The sequence below is a fragment of the Mesoplodon bidens genome, assembly GCF_964165515.1.
Source record: "Mesoplodon bidens genome assembly, chromosome: Y".
Taxonomy (NCBI): domain Eukaryota; kingdom Metazoa; phylum Chordata; class Mammalia; order Artiodactyla; family Ziphiidae; genus Mesoplodon; species Mesoplodon bidens.
Window position 1 is genome coordinate 27,215,820 of NC_138180.1, and position 15,441 is coordinate 27,231,260.

The window sequence follows — 15,441 nt, forward strand, 5'->3', positions numbered from 1 at the left end:
ATGGGTTCGAGCCCTGGTCCGGGAAGATCCCACAAACCGCGGAGCAACTAGGCCCATGAGCCACAACTACTGAGCCTGTGCGTCTGGAGCCTGTGCTCCCAACAAGAGAGGCCGCGATAGTGAGAGGCCCGCGCACCGCGATGAATAGTGGCCCCCGCTTGCCGCAACTAGGGAAAGCCCTCGCACAGGAATGAAGACCCAACACAGCCATAAATAAATAAATAAATAAATAAATAAATAAATAAATAAATAAGAATCTGCCTGCCAATGCAGGAGACACAGGTTCGTGCCCTGGTCCAGGAAGATCCCATGTGCCACGGAGCAACTAAGCCCGTGCTCCACAACAACTGAGCCTGCGCTCTAGAGCCCGTGAGCTACAACTATTGAGCCCATGTACCACAACTACTGAAGCCTGTGCACCTAGAGCCCGAGCTTCACAACAAAAGAAGCCACTGCAATGTGAAACCCGCACACCACAATGAAGAGTAGTCCCTGCGCCACAACTAGAGAAAGCCCGCATGCAGCAACGGAGACCCAATGCAGCCAAAAATAAAATAAATAAAATAAAAAAAAGAATGGAGAGGAAGAGAGAACAATAGAAATTATCCATTCTGAACAACAGAGAGGAAATAGACTGAAAAAAAATATAACAGAGCCTCAGGGACCAGTGAGATTCTAACAAAAGATCTAACATTCATGACACTGGAGTCTTGGGGGGAAAGTAGAGAGAGGGCAGACATAAGAAAGCACCCAGAGGAAAAAGAATGGCTGATAACTTCCCAAATCTGGAAAAAGACACAAGCCTACCTAGAGATTCAAGAAGCTGAGTGAACCACAAATAGTTAAACTTAAGGAAATCCACACCAAGACACATCATAGTCAAGCTACCAAATATTAAAGACAAAGAAAAAATCTTAAGAGCAGCAGGAAAGAAACAACGCTTATTAAAAAATATTGGAAGGGGGCTTCCCTGGTGGCACAGCGGTTGAGAGTCTGCCTGCCGATGCAGGGGACACGGGTTTGTGCCCCAGTCCAGGAAGATCCCACATGCCTCGGAGCAGCTGGGCCCGTGACCCATGGCTGCTGAGCCTGCATGTCCGGAGATTGTGCTCTGCAAGGGAGAGGCCACAAAAGTGAGAGGCCCGTGTACCGCAAAAAAATAAAAAAATAAAAAATAAAAAATATATATATATACATATATGGAAAGGAAATTGAATGACAGAAGATTTCTCATTTGAAAGTATGGTGGTCAGAAGGGAGTGGAACAACATTTTTAAAGTGAAAGAAAAGAACTGTCAATCCAGCGAAAAAGATCCTTCGAGAAGGATAAAGACATCTCATGTGAACAGTAACTAAAAGAATTTATGGCCAGCAGGTGTGCTTTGAGAGAAGTTCTCAGGTAGGAGGGAAATGAAGCAAGAAGGAAATTTGGAATGTCAAAAATGAAAAGAGAGCAATGGGAATTGTAAATATCTAGGAAAATAGACTATTTTTCGGTTGAAGGAAAAACCATCACATTGTCTAGTGGGATTTTTCAAGTATTTAGATCTAATACATACGGCAACTGCAACACAATGGCAAGCGGGTAGAGGGATCAACATGCTGGTGAGGTTTCCACAGTCTACTTGAAATGCTTACCATTCTACGTGAAATGGTAAAGTAGGAATATGATGTAGACTGTGAAATAAACTTAGAAACATATTTATTTTAACCCCTAGAGAATCCACTAAAAACAATACACACAAAACATATAGGCAGAAAATCCAGTTGATAATTTAAAACAGAACACTAAAAAGTATTCAAATAATTTTTTAAAAAGCATGGAAAGAGAAAACAGAGGAAGAAAAAGGAAGAAAAATAGATGATAAATAATGAAATGGTAGCCAAACCCAAACATATCAATAATTACATTAAATGTAAATGGTTTTTCTACAGTCAGCAAGAATATATTGTACACTCAAAAATCTGTTAGGAGGGTAGATATCATGTTAAGTGGGCTTTACACAATAAAATGAAAAAAAATAAATGGCCTAAACACACCAAAAAAAGAAAATATATATATAAATTGTCAAAATGGATTAAAATCCATGACCCAACCATAGGCTGTCTATGAGAGACTTACTTCAGATACGATATAGGTGGGTTAAGAATCAAAGGATAGAAAAGTATATACTAGGCAAACACTAATCAAGGAGGCTGGAGCGGCTAAATTAATACCAGACAAAGTAGACTTCAGAGCAATGAAAATGACTAGGGATAAGGAGGAACTTTACATAATGATTTAAGTGCCAATTCACAAAGAAGACATAACAATCCTAAAGGTCTATACACCTAACAACAAAGCTTTAAAGTGTTTGTTGCAGAAAAGTAATAAAACTGAAAGGAAAAATGGACAAAACTATGATTATAGTTGTAGACATCAACATTCCTCTCTCAGTAATTGATAGAAAAAATTGATGAGAAATAAAGGAAATAAAAAAATACCTCAAATTGACCTGACCCAATTGGCATTTATAGAACACTTCACTCAACAACAGTTGAATGCATATTTTTCTAAAGTGTCTTTTGAACATTTTCAGTATATATTATAACCTGGGTCTTTAAACCAAACCCTGAAACAGTTTTAAACTGTTTTAAACTGTTAACTTGAAATTATACAAAGTATGTTCTCTGACTATAGCTGAATTAAATTAGAAATATCTAACTCACATATATAAGAAAATCCCCAAATAGGAAATTAAACATCACACTTCTAAATAACCTATGAGTCAAAGAGGAAGTCTCAAGGGAATTCAGAACATAGTTTAGATGTAATGAAGATGAATATATATCAAAATTTGTGGAATGCAGCTAAAGCATAGCTTGGAGGCAGGAACTTTAGAGCATTAAGTGCTTATATTAGAACAGAAGAATGGTCTCAGATAAATAATATAAGCTCCCTCCTTAAACTAGGAAAGGAAAAGTAAGATAAAGCCAAAGTAAGCAGAAGGAAGGAAATAACAAAAACAAGAGCAGAAATCAATAAGATTGAAAACAAAAGCAATAGAGAAAATCAATGAAACTAAGAGCTGGCTCTTTGAAAAGTTCAATAAAATTAGTAAAACTACAGCTAGACTGACAAAAAAGAGAGAAAACACAATTTACCAATATCAGGAATTAAAGAGAAGATATCATTACAGACACCCCCACACACACACATTACGGGGATGATAAAAGAATACCACAAACAACACTATGCACATAAAGTCATCAACTTCAACAAAATGAATGAATTCCTTGAAAAGCACAATCTTACCCAAACTCACCCAACAAGAAATAGATAACATGAACAGTCTCATATCTAGTAAATAAATAGAATTTTCAGTTTAAAATTTTATGAAAAAGAAAATAATCTAGGCCCGGACAGTTTCACTAGAAATTCCACTCAAACTTAAAGAAGAAATAACACCAATTCTACATAATCCCTCCCAGAAAATAGAAGAGGAGGAAAGTCTAGCCCCTATTATGAGGTCAGCATTAATCTGATACAAAACCTGACAAAGGCAATTCAAGAAAAGTAAACAACAGACATATATCCCTCATGAACATATGTGCAAAATCCCTAATATAATATTAGCAAGTCGACTCCAGAAATAAATAAAAAGAATAGGGCTTCCCCGGTGGCGCAGTGGTTGAGAGTCCGCCTGCCGATGCAGGGGACACGGGTTTGTGCCCCGGTCCGGGAAGATCCCACATGCCGCAGAGCGTCTAGGCCCGTGAGCCATGGCCGCTAAGCCTGTGCATCCGGAGCCTGTGCTCCGCAACGGGAGAGGCCACAACAGTGAGAGGCCCACGTACCGCAAAAAAAAAAAAAAAAAAAAAGAATAACACTTCATTACCAAGTGAGGCTTATCCTAGGAATGCAAGGCTGGTTTAACATTTGAAAGTCAATGAATGTAATCCAGCATGTTAACAGACTAAAGAAGAAAAATCACATGATCATACCAATTGATGCAGAAAACGCTTTTGACACAAATTTAATATCAATCCATGACAAAACACTTGAAAACTAGGAATAGAAAGAAATTTTCTTAACCTTAAGGGCATCTACAAAAACCTATAGTCAATTTCATACTGAATGGTCAGAGACTGGATGTTATCCACTAAGATCAGGAATCAGGCAAGGTAGTCCACCCTCAGTTTCCAGCACTGAGAAGTTTCTTGCAATAAGGCAAAAAAAGCAGGGGGGCGGCATCTTTTCAAAGAACAAACTTTTGATTTCATTGATTTTCTTTATTGTTTTTCTATTTTATTTATCTCTGTTCTAGTCTTTATTATTTTCTTTCTTCTGCTAGCTTTGGGTTTAGTTTGCTCTTCTTTTTCTAGTTCCTTAAGGTGTAAATTTAGATTGTTGATTTGAAGTCTTTCTTTTTTTAAATGTAAGTCTTTATGGAGATAAATTTTTTTCTTAGCACGGCATTCACTGCATCCATTAAGTTTGGCATGCTGTGTTTTTGTTTCCATTTGTCTCAAGATATATTCCAACTTCCCTTGTGATTTCTCCTTTGATCGATTGGTTGTTAAATAGAGTGTTATTTAAATTCCACACACTTAAAAATCTTCCTTCTGCTATTGATTTTTAGTTTCATTCCATTGTGTTGGGAAAAGACACTGTATATTTCAATCTTTATAATCTTTTAAAGCTTGTTTTGTAGCCTTACCTATGGTCTATCTTGGAGAATATTCCATAAGCACTTGAGAAAATATGTATTCTGCAGTTGTTGTATATGTCTGTTAGGTTCAATTGGTTTCTACTTTGCTTTATATATTTTAGACCACTGATGTTTGGGGCACATACGTTTATAATTGTTACATATTCTTGGTGAATTAATTCTTCTATCAGTGTGTAATGTCATTCTTTGTCTCTTTTAATAGTTTTTAAAAGGTTTTAAAGTCTATTTTGTCTGATACTAGTGTAGCCACCCTTGGTCTCTTTTGGTTGCTATTTACATAGATCATCTTTTTCCATCCTTTCACTTTTTTTTTTTTGGCTGTGCCACAGGCATGCGGGATCTTAGTTCCCCAACCAGGGACTGAACCCGGGCCCCCTGAGTGGAAGCACAGAGTCCTAACAACTGGACCACCAGGGAATTCCCCATCCTTTCACTTTCAACCTATTTGTGTACTTAGATCTAAAGTAAATTTCCTTTGCTTGATTTTTGGCAAAATTCCAGAGACATTTCACTAGGGAAAGGATAGTCTTTTCAACAAATGGTGTTGGAAGAATTGTACATTTATTGCATTAAAATATACCTATACCTCACACCTAATACAAAATTTAACTCAATCTGGATCATAGATCTACATGTAAAATGTAAAATTATAACTCTTTTAGAAGAAAGACCATGGACTAGGCAGAGTTATTAGATATGACATGACAAAAACAATTCATAAAAGAAAAAAATTGGTGAATTGAACTTCATCAAAATATTTTTAAAAACTCTTTATTTTGTGAAAGACACTGCTAAGAGAATGGCAATAAGTACAGACTGGGAGAAAATGTTTGTTAATTACATACCCTGCAAAGGAATGTATCTACAATATAGAAATAACTCTCATTACTCAAAAATAAGAAAACAAACAACCCAAATTTAAAAATTAGCAAAATAGGGAATTCCCCAGCAGTCCAGTGGTTAGGACTCTGCACTTCCACTGCAGGGGGCACAGGTCCAATCCCTGTTTGGGGAACTAAGATCCCGCAAGCCCATGGTGTGGCCAATAAAAATTTTTTAAAATTTTTTAATTAGCAAAATATTTAAACAGAATAATTTAAATGCTTCACCAAAGAAGATATGGAGGTGAAAGATAAGCACAACAATAGCCAGAAGGTAGAAACAAACCAACTGTCAATAGATGAATGGATTAAAAAATATGGTATAGACATATGATGGAATTTATCCATCCATAAAAAGGAATGGAGTACTGACACATGTTACTATGGATGAACCTTGAAGACATTATGCTAATAATCCAGACTCAAAAGGAAAAAGAATTCATGATTCCACTGGTATGAAGTACCTAAAATGGGCAAATTCAGAGAGACAAAAAGTAGAATAGAGATTCTCAGGGGCTGGGGTGGGGGAGGTGGGAATAGGAGGTTTATGTTTCGTGGGTAGAGTTTATGTTTGGGACGTTTAGGATGATGAAAAGTTCTTGAAATGGATGGTGGTGACAGTTGCAACAATGCATTGAAGGTACTTAATGCCACTGAATTATACAGTTGACCCTTGAACAACATGGGTTTGAACCACGTGGCTCCACTTATATGCGGATTTTTTTTCAACAGTAAATACTACTGGATCCACAGTCAGCTGAATCCACAGATGCAGAACTACAGGTACAAAGGAACTGTGTATACGGAGGAGCCATGTACAAGGAGGGCTGATTAAAAGTTCCAGGTGGATTTTCAGCGCCATGGATGGTTGGCACCCCTAACCCCCGAGCTGTTCAAGGGTCAACTGTATACTTAAAAATGGTTAAAATGGTAAATTTTATGTTCTGTGTATTTTACCACAATAAAAAACTGTTGGCAAAAAGCCCGCAGTGAGAATTCACTACACATCTATTAGAATGGGGAAAAACCTGATCATACCAAGTTCTGGTGAGGCTGCTGAACAATGCGAGCTCTTACACACTGCTGGTGGGAATGCAAAGTGGTCCAGTTACTCTGGAAAACAGCTTTGCAGCTTCTTAAAAGTTAAACACATACTTACCCAAAAGATCCAGCAATGCCACTCCTGTGTATTGACTCAAAAGAAATGAAAATTTGTGTTCACGCTAAAACCTCTTCATGGGGCTTCCCTGGTGGCGCAGTGGTTAAGAATCTGCCTGCCAATGCAGGGGACCCGGGTTCAAGCCCTGGTCTGGGAAGATCCCACATGCCGCAGAGCAACGAAGCCCCTGTGCCAAAACTACTGAGCCTGTGCTCTAGAGCCCTCGAGCCACGACTACTGAGCCCTCGAGCCACGACTACTGAGCCCGCGTGCCACAACTACTGAAGCCCGCGTGCCTAGAGCCCATGCTCCGCAACAGGAGAAGCCCCCACTCACGCAACTAGAGAAAGCTGTGCACAGCAGCAAAGAACCAAAGCAGCCAAAAATAACTAAATAAAACAAAACCCAAAACACCTCTGCATGAATGCTTATAGCAGCTCTATTCATGACCACCCCAAACTGGAAAAAACCCAATCCTTCAGTGAGTAAATGGTTAAACAAACAGCCGTCCTTCCATGCAATGGAATATTACTCAGCAATGAAAAAGAGCAGACTTGATACAGCAACAGCATGGATGACTCCAAGAGGCAGTATGCTGGGTGAAAGAAGCCAGTCTCAAAGGTTACCTACTGTCTAATTCCGTTTGTATGTCATCCTGGAAAAGACAGGACTGTAGGATGTAGGACACATCTGTGATGGCCAGGGGTTAGGGATGGGGGGGGATTTGACTGCAAAGGGCAGCAGGAGGAATCTGAGGGTTTGGTGTTCGACAGTCCTTATTATGGTGGTGGTGGCACAAATGTACATGTGTGTAGAACTCATAGAACTGGAGAGCACCCCTCCCACTTCAACTTTACAATATACCAATTTAAAAAGAAGTAAAAGACTTGTAAACATCTGGACCTTCTGAGTGCTCACTGGGGTCTAGAGCCTGCACCGCATTCCACGTTATTACATAAGAATCCTTCACACACCCCACCAGTTGGGCCTACTATTCCCATTTTACAGATGAGGAAACTGAGGTGTAGGGAGGGGCCTGGGGGTGTCTGACTGCAGAACTCACGCTGGTAGCGACTACGCAGTTGAGAGCCTTGTAAAAGTCAAGTCCGTGTTCAGGCCGTGGGGGCAGCAGGACTGCTTCACGGGCCTTCGGGGAGACTGAGAAGATGCCCATGGCTTCCTCGGGGATAAACCTGGACTCTGGCACTGGACAGACCACCCAGTGGGAGGGGGACAGAGGCCGAGAGCCAAAGCGGATCACCCGGGCCGCCTGGCTAGGCGAGCACCACAGGATGGCTGGAGCTGTCTGGACACTGTGCCAGGCAGGCCGAGGCAGCTGGTCACACCACGGCCGCTTCGAAGCTCCCGTCGGCCAGCACAGGCCCTGTCAAAGGAGCAGCCCTGGGCCAGGACACTCCCCACCCCTGAAAGCATAGCTGAAGAGGGAGTACTGGCCAAAAGTGGCCTCCCCCAGGCTTGCCATTAGGAACGGGATCAGGAGAGACTGAGGCCCTTAGAAGGACGAGCTGAGGCTGAATGGGGTAGGGGTTGGGGGAGAGGGCCATGGGGGGGCGGGGGGCAGTGTCAGAGGGAGCAGAGGCTGGGAAAGCAGGGGGGATGGCAGGCCTGACCGAGGTCTCAGCCACAGGGACAGATGGCGGGGGTGGACTTGCCCGAGGGACGGGTACGTCGGGGCCGGCCCCAGAACAGTGTTCCTCCGAGTGTGGCCAGGATGTTGCAGGGGGCCAGCTGGAGCTGCAGTCACCTGGGCTCCCGCCAGGCACACGGGGGACCCCAAGTCTGAGAGGCTCTACGCCCAGTGAGGCGCCCAGAAGCCAAGGTCCCCTGCAGCCTTGCTACCTGCGGCAGCTCTCAGAGGGGCTTCCCCCGCTGCCCTTGCACCCACCAGAGGTAGCCTGGGGAACTGGGGTTGGGGATCTGCACTCAGGGCCCCGAGCACCGCAGACAGCAACCGTGGCCCCTCTAAGATTGAAACCCAGCCACGCGGGTCTCCTTGCCTCGGACTCACTGCAGGCTGCGCCATTCAGGCCCAGGCCCACCTCCTTCTCCCAGCATTTCCTAACGAGGGTCGGTCTTCCTGAGCAGCTGAGAGCTGGGCCGAACGAACGCCTCAGGCTCACAGTGGCTTTGCTCTGGCAGCAGCCCTACAAGGCAATTCCACCCTCACATCACCCGCATTTCCAGGGGAGGAAGCAGAACCCACGGAATGAGTGCCCAGGCCACTCTGGGTGACCCAGCCAGTCTCTGGGTGCCACGGTCTGAGCCCAGAGCCCTGCTCTCAACCCTGTTCCTACCGCTGTCCCAGGAGGGTTGGTTTCTTCCATGCTTGTGTCTTCTGGACCCTCTGCAAGCCTGGGGCGATCCCCGGGTGTGGGGAGCTGCAGGCTCATCTCTCTGCCAGGCCTCATCCTCGAGCTGAGCTTTTCCCATCCCACCGTCTACATCCTGAAGCCCCGCTGTCCTGAAGCCCCGCTGTCCTGAAGCCCCGCTGTCCGCAGCTTGCTGGCTGGGCCCTGCCTGCTCCAGCCTCACGCCTTCGCTCCTCCACCCCGCTGGCCTTTGTTTATGTGGCCCATTCTCCCCTCCCTGACCGCCCTCCCCCACCGGCCTGCACCCTGATTGTGGGTCAGCCCCTGCACTTCGGGTGCCTCTGGTCAAACACCATCTGGGAAGGCCTCCTTGACTTTCCACCAGCCCGCTAGAAGCGTATTCTAGAACCTGGCACCACGTTCTGGGACCACTGGCTTGTGGGTCTGGCTCCCTTTAGACAGAGAGCTCCCCCGGGCAGGGGCCCTGAGGGGCCAGCTTCACATCCACGGCCCCTGGCAGCACGGGGTACGTGGGCCCATTCCGGGGGTGCTGGTGGGTGAGAGGGGGGCGGGGAATGGGCTGGATGGAGGGAGAAATGTTCGTAATGGCCTACCTAAATCGTATGTCATTCTCCCATTGTGGAAATGAAGGAAAACCAAGACCCATTATTACTCCCTTTAATCACAAAGAACATCCGATTGGAAGAATCTCGTGGGGGGGTGTAAAAGGAAAACTGAAGAGTGCCGCCTCCCATCCTTCCCAGTCCCCTCCCCTGGGCGCCTGTGACAGGGATGAATCCTCCAGAGACTGTGCCCGCAGATTCTCACTTTCTCCCTACACACAGCTTCATTTTACAACAATAGTATTGTCCGCTGCACACTCTCTTTCTCCACGTGCCATGGCGGCCGTCCCTCCACTCACGATGCCCCCAGCTACCTCATTCTTCTGGAGGCTGCAGAATGTTCCAGTATCCAGTGTACCATGATGGATTCACCGCTTCCCCTAGGGATGGACATTTACGTTGTCTCTAATGATTTCGTCCTTACAAGTAATGTTGCTGTGGGACTTCCCTGGAGGTCCAGTGGTTAAGGGCTCCGTGCTTGCATTGCCGGGGCCTGGGTTTGCTCCCTGGTCGGGGAACTAAGATACCACAGGCCTTGTGGAGCGCCCCCGCTCAAAAAAAAAATTGTTGCCGTGAACTTCCTTGGGCAGCCTGCAGCCTTCTGCAGCTGTTTCCGAGGGAAAGATTCCCCGAAGGGAACCGCGGCAGGGTCTGTGTGTTCTAAATGACACTGAGGTCCATCTTTCATTTGGGTTTTAGGAACCACTGTTTCTATTATTTAAATGGCATTCCTACCCTTGCAGCCCCTCCTCTTTAGTCCCCGGACAGCTTTACCATGAACTGATGTCTGGGATTAGAACTAGCCAGAACATCCACGCCCCACTTCCTCTGCCCCAGACTGCGCCAGTCGGCCCCAATTTCGAATTTGCTCCAACTTCCCAAAGCGGGCCCACAGTGGGGAACGCCTGCCCCATTTGCTGGGAGCTGGAAGCTCTGGCAACGGGTGTGGGTGGAGTGGGGTGCCCCTCCCTGCCGCCAGTTCCATCCCCCAAGGTCAGGCTCACACAGGAAGACAGCTGCGAGGAAGCCCTGGCTGCTGGCCAGCCTTGGAGAAGCCTTGTCCACGGTGCCTGCAAATGCGAGGCCCTGAGCTGTTCGCAGGGGGATTTAAAGGCCCCGAGGATGGAGGCAAGTGGGGACGCAGATGCAGGGGGCACCGAGGCTCCTCGGGGGGGGAGCCAGGGCTGGAGGGAGCGTGCCGGCAGCTGCAGCCGGAGCGCCTGGGCACAGACTTCGGCCCCTGGCGTTTCCCGTGTCAGCTTTTCTATTTTAGGCTGGTTGCTCCTCGTCAGGGAATTCTCAGGGAGCCGTGGGAAACCCAGAAAGGCGGACGTTGGGTCTGCGCGGCTCCCGCGCGCCCTTCCGCGGCCCTGGGGTGCTCTCCAGCACCCGGGCGAGGGGCGCGCCCGGGTTGGCATGCTCGCTCGCCCACACGAAGGTCACCCTTTCCCTGGGTTACACGTCCCGTCGAGAATGTTCCCAACTTGTGATCCAGTCAGGCTCCTGGATCTTATCCCACAGAAACAATTCGCAGACGTGAAACCCTGGCACCGGCCCAAGCGTGCAGCCCGGGGCTCACCGCGGCCGTGGGAAGGGGATGGAGAGCGCTGCGCGGGGTGACGTGGGAAAAGCCCGCGACAGGCGCTGAGCAGGAAGGGTGACTGCAGGACGGCTGTGATTACAGTTACGTGGAAACCGTATCTGCGCACGGAAAACGGCGGGCGGGCGGCTGGTGGCGCGCGCAGGAGACTCAAGGCCGAGGGCGGGGTCAAGCCCCAGCTCTGCCGTTCGCTTTGCCCTTGGGACCCTCTGCGCCTCCATTTTCCCTATCTGTGAACCTCAGAATAACTTTACCACCACGTTTGGGGTTTAAGGGGACCGTGTTTACAATCCTCAGGCCAGGAGGACTCAGAAAGGCACACATTAGGGGCTCAGGAAGGGCATCTGCAGTGGGTTTTATAACAGGGACAAATGGAAATAGTTTGACAGGACCGGGAAACACCTGTGGGAGACCAGCAGCCAAATTCACATCCTTTAAAAAGGGCCCCATAAGCCGCTGCTGCACAATCCACACCGGCTCCCCCTCCCCCCACCCCCGCCAACCCGGGAAAAAAAACTCTAAAGCCTTGGAAAAATATCCCCTGGCTTTTTGGGCCTCTGATTTCCATCTTGCCTGTCACAGGAGCTGTTTCTTTTCTCGCTGCTGGGACCCTCACTAACCAGGGGTAGTTCACCCAGGCCGAGGCGGGGAGGGGCATTTGCAGACCATTTGCAGACCGGAACAGGTGGGGCCTGGCTTTGGAAGTGGGAGCCGCGTTCCGCGGATTCCTGCCGGGCGCTCCGCCCAGCCTGGCTCCGGGCCAGACCGGTGCCCGCAGCACCCAGCTCCACCTGGAGAGGGCCCACCCAGAGGCACCCAGGCCTGGACCCAGGCGGAGGCTCGAGGCAGAGGGGTTTCGTGGTGGGGATTTTCCAACAAGTGAGGGTAGGATTAAATCCAACTGGAAGTGAAATCTAACATTCCAGGATTCATTCATCTGGAGGGTCTAGCCCCTACTGTGTCCCCTCCCAGCAGGCATCCCAGCCCAGACGGGCCACCCCTGCTCCTATGAGCCCACAGGAGTGATGGAAGTGGAGGTGGCTTCAGGTGACTGTCCCCGCTTCCCTGAGACGGAGGGGCTGCCGGGGATGAGAGCTTTCAGTTCTGAAACAGGACAGTGCCAGGCAAACGGGATGGTCAGTCTCCCTGGGGAGAGCAACCTACAGGGTTGACCTCAGGGAGGGTGGCCCCAGGAGGGGAAGCCATGCAGGGGTGCTTCCTCGCCAGTGGGAGGGGGAAGGGAGACAAGGAAGGATACGTGGGGCTGGGGGCTACACTGGGCAAAGGCCACGGAAGGAGGGAGGCTGACATCAGGAGAGACCTTGTCAATGTCAAAAGCTGGTATGCTTGCTGTCTAAGCTGCTCTTCCTGTACCCAGGAAAGTGAGGCCAGGGGAGGAAGAGAAGGAGGGTGGCACAGTTAGGACTAGAAGTGGCTTTCTGGGCACCAGGGTTGAGAGATGCGGGCCGTTGGGCCCCAGGGGTCGAGGGGCAACTGCCTGTCCTGATGGACTGTGGGGAGGTGTGGGGAAAGGGCGAGCAGAGATCAGGGAGGGAAAAGGGGAACAGAGTCTCCCAAACCAGCCGCCCTGGCGTAGTTACCAGGGGAAGAGGAGTTTTAACACAAAACCCCACTGACCTTGGCTGGCAGGAGCCTTGGGGTCTCCGGGCAGCGTCAGCAGCTCCCTGGATATGTGGCCCAGCAGAGGTAGCCCCTCCAGTCAGGAAATCTTGGTGAGCAGTGCCTGGAGGTCCTGGGTCCTGAGCGTCTTCCACGACCCTCCCCCATCAACTGCCATGGAATCCAGAGCTCTGGGCCTGGCCATTAAAGGGCCAGCGTTGCCCACCCAGCGTCCTGCCCGCTGTGGGGAGCATCACAGCCTTCCTGCCACGTCTGCCGCATCATCTGTTCCTGTCACCTCCTGGCAAGCCCCGATCGAGTGCTGTCCCTGATGAAATATTTATCACTAGGTGACAAAATATGGTTTTTCAAAAGCTTCAAGTCCTATAAGAAGGTGATGTTCTCCATTTCAGCTCTGCCACTTCCGTAGACCCCTGCTGACTGCTCCCGTTGACACAGGTTGCTCCTTTGCTGTTCATCCATCCATCCATCCACCCACCATCCACCCTACCATCCACCATGCAGGCATCTATCCATCCATCTGTCCATGTATCCATCCACCCACCATCCATCCATCCACCCGTCCATCCGAAAAGCACCACTGAGTGTGTATTGTGTAGTATGGTGGTTGCGAGTGCAGCCTCTGCCTTGCCAGCCCTGAATTCCATGGTTGCGCCTACTGCCTATGGGTCCTTGGGAAGCTTCTCAGCCTCTCTTATTCTCAACCTCAGTTTCCTCACTGTGAAAAGGAATAAAGGCACTTACTTCACAGGCTTGCTGTGAAGGTGAAGGTGCAGGCAGGTAACATATGTAACAAACTTTTACTAAAGAATAAAGCACGCAGGTGCTTCTCCTCTCATCCTGGGCCACCTGCCCAGAGTGCTGTGACGAGGACCCCGACGCGGCTCAGCCAGGAGACACTGAACAAGGAATTACGATGAAAGAAGAAAGTGTTTCTGCTGAGGACGAGCTGGGAGCCGTGAAAATGTAGCCAGGAAGACTCGCCAGGTTTGGGGCTCGGGGGAGGAAGCCCAAGTGGATGGACGTTGGCTGTCGGTGGGAAGGGTGCCCTGACAGCAGGAGAGCCTGGTGGAGGGACCTGGGTGAGTCCAGAGGGTGCCCAGACATGCTCGGGTTGTCTGGTTGATGGGACAGCCTGGAGATATGTTGTATTTATAGAAATCGTTCACGGAAACAGGTTCATTTGCCAATTAGCTCCCGCTGGCCAAAGCAGTTATAAATGTTCTAAAAAACAAACCTCCAAGATGTTTTCTCCTTCTCTAGTTTGTACTCTCCCTTCCATTTCCACTTGTGATTTTTCTGAGCCTGACCGCATTTGGGGAGGGTTATAAAAGGATTTAAAACTTAAGACAATAAACAAATCACCTGCTTTTGTTAAATTGCTTTACTTGCTGTGTTATTTGGTTTCAGGATTTTAGCTATGACCGCAAAAACACTCAACAGATTTAGAAGATTGTCTCATTTTAACTGGAAGGCTCTATCTCCTGGGGGGTGGGGGGGAGGAAGCCAAGACCAATTTACCTGGGAGCCTGGTTTGAGTTGAGTTCCAGGGTCAGGAAGTACTTCCGATTTGGGGCTAGGATCCGGGGTGCACAGTTTGGGGGTGGCATTAGGCTACAGGGGGAGGCCAGTCTGGTAAACCCCGCCAGCAGAGACTGAGTTTGGACCCCAGGGCAATGGGAAGCCGGCTCTGAGTCGTAAACTGGGGAGTGACAGATTAGACCTGGGGTTTTATAAGTTCTTCTGACAGTGCTTCGGGGAGGTTTGGAAGAGGCCAGCTGGGAGGTGGGACTGGGGTAGGGATGGAGGGAGGGAAGAGGATGGCTATAAGAGCTGTCTGAGAGGTGAGGGAGGGGTCTACGTAATGGGCTCTGTTTCTGGCCCAGGCAGCCAGGTGGATGCAGATGCCCTTCTTCATCCGGAGCTGATTTTGTCACCTTTGGTAGTCAAGGCCTCATGCTCCAGGGCACCTGGCCCCAGATGACTAGGGCTGCCGGGCACAGAGATCCATATCCGGCCAGGCGGGGCCAGACTGGGACTTGGCTTCCCCCGCATCCTTCTTGGGAGGGGCATCCAGCCGGCTTGTCAATCGTGGCTCCTGTATCTATGACAACCACACAACTCATTTTCCCTGGGCATTTCCATTTAAAATGCTCTGTCCTTTTGTTTGCACGGGTTCCCGTGTCATATCTGGTGTTCCCATTTTTAGTTGGGAAATAAGAGACTGCATGTTATTCTACCCACGGGCCTGAATGGGGCTGCGGAGAACATCCACGACTCTAAGACCTTTGTGGGTAGCAGAAGTAGGGCAGTGGGGTGAGAATGCGCAGGCTTTGGGGCCAGAACGCCGGCTGCGGGTTCTCGTGCCCCTGAGCCCTCCTCTCCGGGCCTCCCCTTGCCCACTTGTAACTGGAGGTGGTGACGCAGCTCCCAGAGCCCGGGTTCTGAACCTTCTGGAGCTCAGGTTCTTCGCTTCAAACTTGGAAGGTAAGGGC